Here is a 10,033-nt window from a genome sequence, read left to right as displayed (position 1 = left end):
TGCAGCTTGAAGCCTGACCGATTTGGTATATTTTTATCTGCAGACAAATTCAAACGCAGCATGTGGTTGTCGTTTCCATTTCAGACCATGGTTTAGTAAAGCCAGTCGGTTGGCAGGGATTTTTTTAAACAAGTACCAGGAGAGGAGAGGAGAGCAGGCTGGCTCAGAACCTGAATGTTCATTTGGCACCAAACTGTCACAATCTGACAACAACGGGTGACGTTTAGCCTTTTCATTTGCTGCAGTTCCATCAGTAACCAGAGCTGTGTAGAGTCATATTTAATATATATATTAGTGCTGTCAATCCATTTAAACATGTAATCAGATTAATCACAGGCTGTGAATAATCACGATTAATCTGACTCTAGTGTTATGATTAATCATGATTAATCAGACTCTACACTGCAAAAACACTAAATCCTGTAGTATCTCTTGAAATAAGACAAAACTAACTTAAAATAAACGTTTTTAGCAAGAAACAAAGACTTGTTTTAAGTAAGTAATTCCTTAATATTGATGAAAAAGTTCTTGTTCCATTGGCAGATTATTTAACTTATAAAAAGATATTTTAACCATGTTATCATAAAAAACTTGCTATCATCCTCCAACTACTTCCTGTCGTCTTCTTTGTCTTTTTCGCCAGTAGTAAAATCTAGTCACATGACTCGTGTAAAAAAAAGTGTTATTAGTTGCAGTTTTTACAAAAAAGAATAATTTCAATACAGCTGAAAAACAACTTGATCCTAGCGCAAAAACTTTTATCAAGAAACATGTTTTGTTTTTCAAATTAGTGTTTGAATTTACTCCCTGTCACCTCCCATTCTGCTCCTCCAGACTAGCGGCAGCAGCAACTGTGTGTCTGCTGAGCTCGGTCCAACCAACAAGATTTGTTACCACAAAAGACACGTGATTACAGATTTAACCAATTATAACTAGCTTTGACCTTTGAAAGGACAAGTTCAAATGCATTCTTTAGAAGCTCATTAAAAGCTGCAGGTGAATGTATCCGTATGTTTAAACTAGTGTGTATAATTTGACCTTCTGGAAATGAGAGAAAATTCACCGTAAATTAAAAAACTGTGCACCCAATTATTTTTAAACGTCAGTGCACATGTACTGTACATTGTTTAATCAGTCCACTCTGGAAAAATGAGGGTTCAAATACCAAAAGTAAAACAGCAGATTTAATTTGACATTCATGCTGTGTTCACGCAAACACATTTCTGACCTTTACTCTGTCATTCACGTTATTCGAGAAGCTTTCCTGATGAATTCACAGGTTAATGAGCTGCTGCAAACTCTGATTAAACAACAGGCTCTCTGTTTAAGTAGCATTAACCCTTCCAGCTGTTTGTCACATACTGTCATCATTTTTTATATTTAGGTAGTGGAGCAGTGATGCAGCAGGAGCCTGTGAGTTTTCTATATATTCTTGTTCATCTTATTTTGCTCCTCCAAAATGGGCACGCGCGCATACACCCCTACACACGCGCACACACCCATACACACGCACACACCCCTACGCATTCAGGTATATTTATTATAAGAACCTCATAAAAAGTTTCTTCTATTCTGGAAAGGAAAAAAAAGGCGAAGCATTTTGTTTTGCCAATCTGAAGTACAAGTGTAGGCCTTTTCAAATGAAGCAGACCGTGGAAAGATTTAGTCATTCACTCAACCAGAGATGATTGAAGTTTTGTAAAGCACAGCACTATTTGCAGTTCATGGAATTGGCTTTGTAAGCCTTTTCTAGGTCTCCTCCTCCCAACAAAACATTCACACACAATATTTATTCCTCCTGTTTCCAAAATAAACCCAACGGCCTCAAACATCATTTTTGTGTCAGTTTGAACTAGGCTTGCGGAATACAGCAAAATATTCAGATTTATGCAAATTATTTCACATTGTTCACACATATTATAACTGTCTGTCTGTCATTTTCATTTCAAACAAAAAAAAACAAACTGCCTGAAAATACACGGACCCGTAACCTTTCTTGTCTTATCCAGTTTCCACGCCGGTGTTTTTTCTTTTTAAGCAGTTATGAGGCAAAGTGAAGAAACTTAGCAAGTTACTCAACAGGTTGTTGCTAGGTAACCAAAGAATGAGTGAGTTGCTAGGTAACCAGAGAATGAGTGAGTTGATACTACCAACCTTGCTTAGCTAGCTGGTTGGTGGCGGCTAAAGTCTTCGCTCTGCCTACATCCCCCAGAATGCTGTGCGGTTCTGACTCAAAGTACATTGAATATTCTTTCAGATATATTATCTATTGATATTGATCACATGTCTAACATGATATTTATTGTTATTTATTTATAGTCCAGCCCTACCCAACATTAGCATCTTAAACCCTTTTGAAGCAGCATTTGGGTTTCCCATGGATACAGGTCTTTTAAACCTTCAGTGTTGGAGAATAAAAGTTTGTCAAATTAAATTTCATTTATGTGAGGAAAGCTCATTTTAATGTTTATCCACAAGCTCCTGGCTGTGCTGTAATGAGGCTTTCAAAAACCTTCAGAAATGTTGCCACTGGTTTCACGCTAACTATTTTCTCCTCTATCCAACTCCGGTTTGTATCACACAACTTGTGACTCACTCTTCTTAAACATGCCCTGAATTAGTCATTTTTTCACCTAACATGGCAAATAAAACCAAAAATTGTGGCGGCTTAAAAGATTTTTTGTGACAGTTTTTAAACAGACCCCTCTCCAGCTGCAGCCTCTGTGCATATAAAACACACTGAAGCAAAATACTTTTTTCCTGACAGCATTTCACAAAATCTGCTACCTGAAAAGCCAGCCTGTCTCTCCTTACTATATATGGGAACTTTAATTACTGCTTGAGCTGGACGTACAGAAATAATAGAAAGGATACTGTGTGATTCAACAGCAGCTAACATGGGACATGCATAGAAAAAGATCATGTTGAACATGATTAGAAATCAAGTTTTCAGTGTCAAAATTTCACTTGCAGACTGTTTAAATACACATTTTAAAAATATAAACATTACAGCAGCTGTCTAATCTTTACACAGTTGAAGTTTGATATTATATACTCTAACATAAAAAACCACTGCAGGGAGGGACGTAATCCACAGATTAAAAGAGTCATTGTTTTCCTTCCATACAACTAATGCAATATAGTTTTTTGTTGTTGAAAGATTGGAATAAATAAAATAATAAAAGAAATTTTGCTCTACCAAAGGTAATTGTTTGGTGCTCTAAAAGTTCAATTTGCAGTAGATAGATTGTGTTCATTTTGCATATTTTTGTACTTCCGGGTCTCAACTGCTTCTAAAAACAGACTAAGCTATTAAAAAAACACCTAGCTGTTTTTTGGCAGTAAGTTCATGATTTTAGTGTCTGGAAATCGAGTCGTTTCAAAAGCCTTCTGAATGTAATGTCACAAGTCAGCAGGCAACCCCAGCGAAGCCCAGCCTGTTACCTAGCAACCCCAGTGGAGTTCCACAAGTTACTTAGCAGCACAAGCTGAGCTCCAGCATGTTTGGTCAGCTGGTTATGTGCTGTACAATGGCTGCTGGAAAAGACAAGTGTTTTGTTTTTGACCTTCCATCCATAAACCACTTGCTGCATTCTTGCTACTTGTGCACAAGCCCCTACTTCTGCTTTTCAAAGATATATATTTGTAGAATTGCACATCCATTTGCAGCCATTTTTATGTATAAACATTGAGTTGGGGGCGTGGCCATCAGCAGCTTATTTGGATTCAAAGTGACAAGATACCCTAAAACAGATCATTATGAAAGGAGATCAAAATACTGAAAAACTCATTATCCAAGAATGATTTTGTGCAAAAAAGGTAATGAACATGTTTAGCCAATAAACCTAGCCAAACCTGTTCAGGGAAGCATTAAAAAGTCACATGTAATAATTCAATAATTTAGCCTAATCATGATAAAACAGCAACTGTAAACACAAATGGGAAAAAATGCTTTCAGATTATATCAGTTAATAAAATTTCCCTTTACCTGCATCAAGCTTTTGTGATGAATGTTGCAGGATCTTTTAACTCAGTGAAAATATGTGAATACATTTTTCTGTTTGTATAAAATCGAGAACAAAGGAATGCTAAATGGTTGAAGCCGTCCACCTCCATCTTGTTGCTCCCACTCATAGCCTGCAGCTAAAGCTATGCAGGTTCATGAGGATGCCAGAGTTTCTGGTTTGTCTCTTTAACTTGTTACCAGATTGTCAGATTTATTTATTCATTACAAGAATCAGCTAAATGTTGTGGCAGAGTAGATAACGGAAAAAGTTAACCATGCCAAAGGTTAGCATGCTAATGAGCTAGCGTATAGCATTTCTTTAAGTGTTTTCACTTAAACTGTTTTCACTTAAACAACTACATTGTCTTGTTGGGCTTGTCTCAGTCTCTCAGTTGAGTGGTTGTGACACTATTTCTCAGTCTTGATCCAGATATTTTACTTAAAATAATCTTTCTAAAGGTCTTTCAAAGTATTTTAGCTTTAGTCGTCATTGCGCTCTATATAAATGGCAGCAACACCCAAGAGAAAAAAATACTTTAATATATTTCAAATATACTTACATTTGTGTAAGTACATTTTAAGTATACTAAGTATTAAGTGTACTACCTATAAATATATATGAAGTATACTAAAAGTATGCTTTTACCAATTTTGACCTTATAACTTTAATATAATTGTAACCAGCGGATGAACCAGCTTAATCCTCTGGTAGACACAACATTACTGATAGTGGAAATTACTAAGAATTATATAAATAAAATGGCACATCTGGGGGGGATTAGCGTACAGTCAGACCTCCTCCCCCTTCTTGCAATACGCTGTCCGTCCGACCGACCCCCTGCCCCCAGCACTCAACGGTACCCCAGGCATCCGGTCCCAATCATCATCCGTCCTGATGATGTCACATACACAGCGAGTCCACAACATCTTAAAATTGTAAGTCTTACTTTTTTCTTTACTCTTTACAATACAAGAGCTTTCTCTGTTTAATTGCTCTGCTGTTCTTTTTTGTAGGTTTCTGTAAAGTGCGGTGGATGGGATGTTCTGTCGTTGATCCTCACTGAGAAATGTCAGTTTGTCTGCAGTAATACTGGAATGCTGTAACATTGTATTAAAACAATAGTTTGTCCTTGGTGAAATATTTTTCACATTTCCTCTAGTGTACCTGTTGCTTTATTGTACTAATTTTCATCAGCATGTTTCTGTAAACTTTGAATGTATTGACAATTTGTGCAATTCTGTGATAGTATATTGGCAATGTACTCTTGAAAAATGTGGGTAAGACTTTATTTGATGGGGTGTGAATAAGACTGACATGATGCTGTCATAAACATGACACCTGTTAGGAGCAAACTAACAGGTATTATGAAGTGTCATTCGGTAAATAATGACACTTTTAATAAGTTGCTTTAAAAGTTGGATTAGAAGTCCATTAACAGTCCCAACTTTGCATTATTTTGTAAATAATGACACTCTAATGCAAAGTCGGCCCTTTTAATGGACTTTTAAAGTAACTTTGTATTAAAAGTGTCATTATTTACCAAAATGCACTTCATGACAACCGTCAGGCATTCATAAAGACTCCTTCATGTTTATGACAATGTCATGTCAGTCTAATGCACACCCATCAAATAAAATGTTACCAAAATGGTAATATATTGAAAGCACAATGTAAATAATTTACAACACACCTGTAAAATGTGATGTAATGGATCCTTCTGTGTTCTGGTAGCCTGACGAGTTTGCAGTACTGTAGTGTGTATGAAGCATGTAATGTACAAAGTGGCAAAGCAGAATAATTAAAGACATTAAGTAACTAAAAAGTTACTTCATTAGCAATTATAATAAACCAAAAGTGTAATTGTAGCATACTGTAATCACACTACTAATATATAAAATATGTAATGCCAATTTACTTAAAGTATATTTTAAATGTAATTCAATCACAAAAATAATACACTCAAAATACAGTAATCAAACACGTTTACATTACATAAAAAGCAATATACTTAAAATATACTAAGTGTAACTTAAGTTGTTCCAAAAAAATACATGAAAGTACACTTGGCACACTTTAAATTGTGCTTTAATACAATTTAAATACTATTAAAGTACACTAAGCACAAAATTAGTTGTTCCAAACTGTCACACTTTAAGTTAACTAAACCTAAGTGAATTTGAAGTATACTCATGATTAGACTCACTTAAAGTATGCTTAACTATACTAAAATTTTACATACTTAATATATTTATTTTTCACCAGGGCAAGGTGAGAATGAACGGGGTCAAAGCAGGCCTACCATTTGCAGATTATTAAATTTGTCACGTCCTCTCTTTGCCTGATCCTCGCCATTCGATAAACTGCCATTCCTGTTTCCTAGAAAAGCACAAAGAAACCAAGGTTGGCATAAAAATTAAAAAGGTTCATTGTGAGTGAGATTGAAAACTCACAAAAAGCAAAAATGTTTTACAGGCCCAGAGAAAAAGAAACAATTTACAGTTTTATATCTAAATGAAAAGTCATAGAAATGCTGGAATAGCTGAAATCTCACCTGAGTTTAACTATGCAGTCAGGAAAAGGATGTGAACGGAAGAACCTGAATATACAATATGCAGTGATATACAATCATTAGGCTACAAAATTTAATCAATGTTACAATAAATATGCAATTGCACATTTTGAAATTAATATGTGATTAGTGTAGCAAGCTGAATGTAGCTGTATATAACCGCTGAACAATGTGTAGTCCTACATTCACACGTATATGTACACATATTAATAACTAATAGATTTAATATATGGTAAAAAGCAACCTAATGTAACCGTGGCTTTCTCCTTAAACTAAAAGGGACAGAATAATTTAAAATCAATATTTTTTCGCTTTACATCATGTTATAAAGTTATTTCCTCATCAAAAACAAACCTGGAATGTCGCTTTGATTCTTTCTGATGTTTGAGAAATCCTTTAATCTCCATGGCAACCATTCAGCTGTCAAAACACCTGGGAGGACCTAGCCCTGCCTTCAAGAACGCAGCGCCGCCCTCACTCAGCTCCTTCAGACTAGCCAGCAGCAATTAGCAAACACTGGAACTCTACTGAGCTCATTATAGGAGCAACGTCTTAGAGAAAAGAGGAGCCATGTTGTGATGACGTCCTGAAGTTTCAGAAAGAGCAGGATCTTTTAATAACTACAAAGTTAAATTTCTTATAAATCATATTTGATGCATATAGCATTTTCATAACAACTGAAGGTGAAACAGTTAATTGTGCTCTAAAATGGCAAAATGTGCCTGGAAAATACATAATGCTGCTCTTGTAATAGAGAAATATTGATGTGGTGACTTCCTGAAGATGGAGACAGAGACACAATTTCAAGGTGTTAATTGAACAGTGAGTTTTCTTTGAAGTTATGTTGTGCTATGAAATGGCACTGTGAATATAGATATAAAACACTGTATGTATATATATATAAAGTGTTTTCATGAGAACTGAAGGCAACATAATTACTTGATTGTGCTATAAAACGGCACCATGTGGCTGGAAAACACATAATATTGCCGCTTTAATGAACTTGTTTCCTGTATGTGCTTCTGAACTGAATAACATTATTAATTTCTTTGTTTATTGTGTGTATTCGTGGTTGTGTGTATGTGTGGTTGTGTGTATTCGTGGTTGTGTGTATTCGTGGTTGTTTGCCATGGGATATGTTCGTGACCAGCCAGAGACATGCAGGCCTGTCAAAAACTTTGCTCTAAATGAGATGCAGATAATTACGTTCAGGCTTTTAAATCTGCGCCTTACACAGCAGAGGTCAATGTAAAGTTTAATTACATACCAATCAATGAAATATGTTCTTCACTCTGAAATTACATATTTTTAATTACATCTCTAATCATTTATCCATGAATGTTCATCTTGTATTTCATACTACAGTCATCTGTTTTTAAAATGGTTCTGCAAAGTGTTTAATAATGTGCAGCAGGATCCCCTGTGAGCCAGGCAGGCACTCCTGCATAAATCTGTGTGTTTTACAGAGGAAGAAGCTTTTATATTCCCCAACACAAATCCATGACAACTATCATCTTTGTTGAAACACAAATAGTCAGTCTGATTTGAAGACAATCATTTCATCTGCCCCATTCTGTTACACTGATTTTGGATTGTTTCACACTCACAACTGACTTGACGATAATAAGATTCGGTAATTTCATAATTACTTGGCCTTCTTTAAATTTGACCCTTTGAAAAGATTTTGGGGAAATTCCGCCGTCTCGTGACTGTGATGTGTTTGTGTGATCAGGAAACTTTGACTCTGCAGACGTTTGTTTTAAATGTATCTGGAGAGCAGACGTACCTTAAGTAATTCTGGTGTGGGAAGAATTTAATTTTGAATAAGCTGTAAATATTTCTGAGCATCTACACTTCCACATAATAAGATTTTGGATTATGAAGTTACAGAATGCTGCAACTCGCAACAGCTCCACCAAAAAACGTCTAAACTTTATGTGGGTTTGAACAAATGCAGTTTATTTAGTTTTAAACTAAAAAGCTAAAAGAAATAGATGTTGATTTAAGTGTTGCTGAGGAGCCACCATTAGTGCATGAATTACACAGATATTTGCTTTAGCGTCGACCGTTTCGCTGCTCAGGGTGGCAGCATGTTGGAGTAGCTCTGTACTTTCACTGAGATCTTTTTTCTTTTTTTTTAAACTTTCATTCCTGCATTTTTGTTGGAACATAGCTTTTTTGGGGAACCGTAATTTAATTTCTCGTTGGGATAAATAAAGTATTTTTGAATTTCAATTATGCAACGTCTGACATTAAACAGCAACATAAAGTTATTCCGGTGATGTAAAAAAAAAACCTCAATTTTGCAATTTTTTCTTTTCGTAATTTCAATTTGCACAACTTTATGGTCAATGCAAATGCAACGTGACAGCAGGGAGTTATGTTGCACCATTAGCAAAACAGTGAAGGTGACCGTCTCACTAAAAGGTCCTGAAGTTTTAGTTGGCATCCTTCCTAAGCCAAAATTGGTGTTTTCTACCTTTTATTGTCGCTTTTAGTTAACGCTGCGTTCCGTTTAGGAAAGGCTCCGTTCACAGTGCAGCCTCAAGTGACCCAATTCAATTTTTTTGTGAAATTTGATTTTTTTTTTTTTACGTGGTCGTTCACGTTTCCAAATCTATGCGACTTGTATGTGATCTCCAGTGTGAACTGCAAACGACCTGAAAGTGTCCCGCATGCCAGTAGGGGGCGCAATAACGTTACACCCAGAGCGTGTTAAAAAAGAAGAAGTGCTCAGTGTTTGCGGAAGTAAACATGGGAGCTAATGGAGGAGCGTTTCTGACATTTTAAAGCTAGCACGTTAACAACTTAATCCGCATTACTGTCCTTTATGGTTGTTGTTTTTCTTCCCGTTTGCGCAGGATGCAGAGTAGTGACGTTTGTCGAGCATCGATGACGTTCAGGTCGGATGAATGCAGCCTGGCCGTCAGACTCAGGTTACATTTGAAAAGATCAGATACCGAATATCCAAGAAAAAAAAGTCCGACCTTCAGATTGTCATGAAAAGCTCAGAGAGAGACAGAGGTCACCTTAAGGCAAAAAAGAAAAAGAAAAAAAACGGAATTGGGTCATTTCCGGTTGCAGTGAAGGCAGCCTAACATCTGGGAATGACGTCACACGCGGGTTTATAGAGTCCCACTAACATTGTCTAAGTATTGCAAAGTGTCTGCAACAACTTTATTTTTCTAAAATTTAAAACTTATGCATATATGTATCTATTGCTTGCTGTTGTTTGTCGACCTTAGCAAACATTAAGTACAATGGAATCCCACATATTCTTGTATTCGCAGATTTAACTAGATTTTTCTGTGGAATGTAACTTGAAATTATTAACGGAAAATTCAGTGGAAAAAAAACTCCAGAATAGAGCTGCTGGGAGTGGAAACCTGCCCTGGACTATTCTTCTTCAAAGAAAGAATAACAAGACCAATCATTTGCAAAACTTATTTTTATAATT

The sequence above is a fragment of the Xiphophorus hellerii genome, chromosome 12 (assembly GCF_003331165.1).
Source record: "Xiphophorus hellerii strain 12219 chromosome 12, Xiphophorus_hellerii-4.1, whole genome shotgun sequence".
In the NCBI taxonomy this organism is placed as follows: Eukaryota; Metazoa; Chordata; class Actinopteri; order Cyprinodontiformes; family Poeciliidae; genus Xiphophorus; species Xiphophorus hellerii.
Note: the sequence above shows the minus strand (reverse complement) of the source record.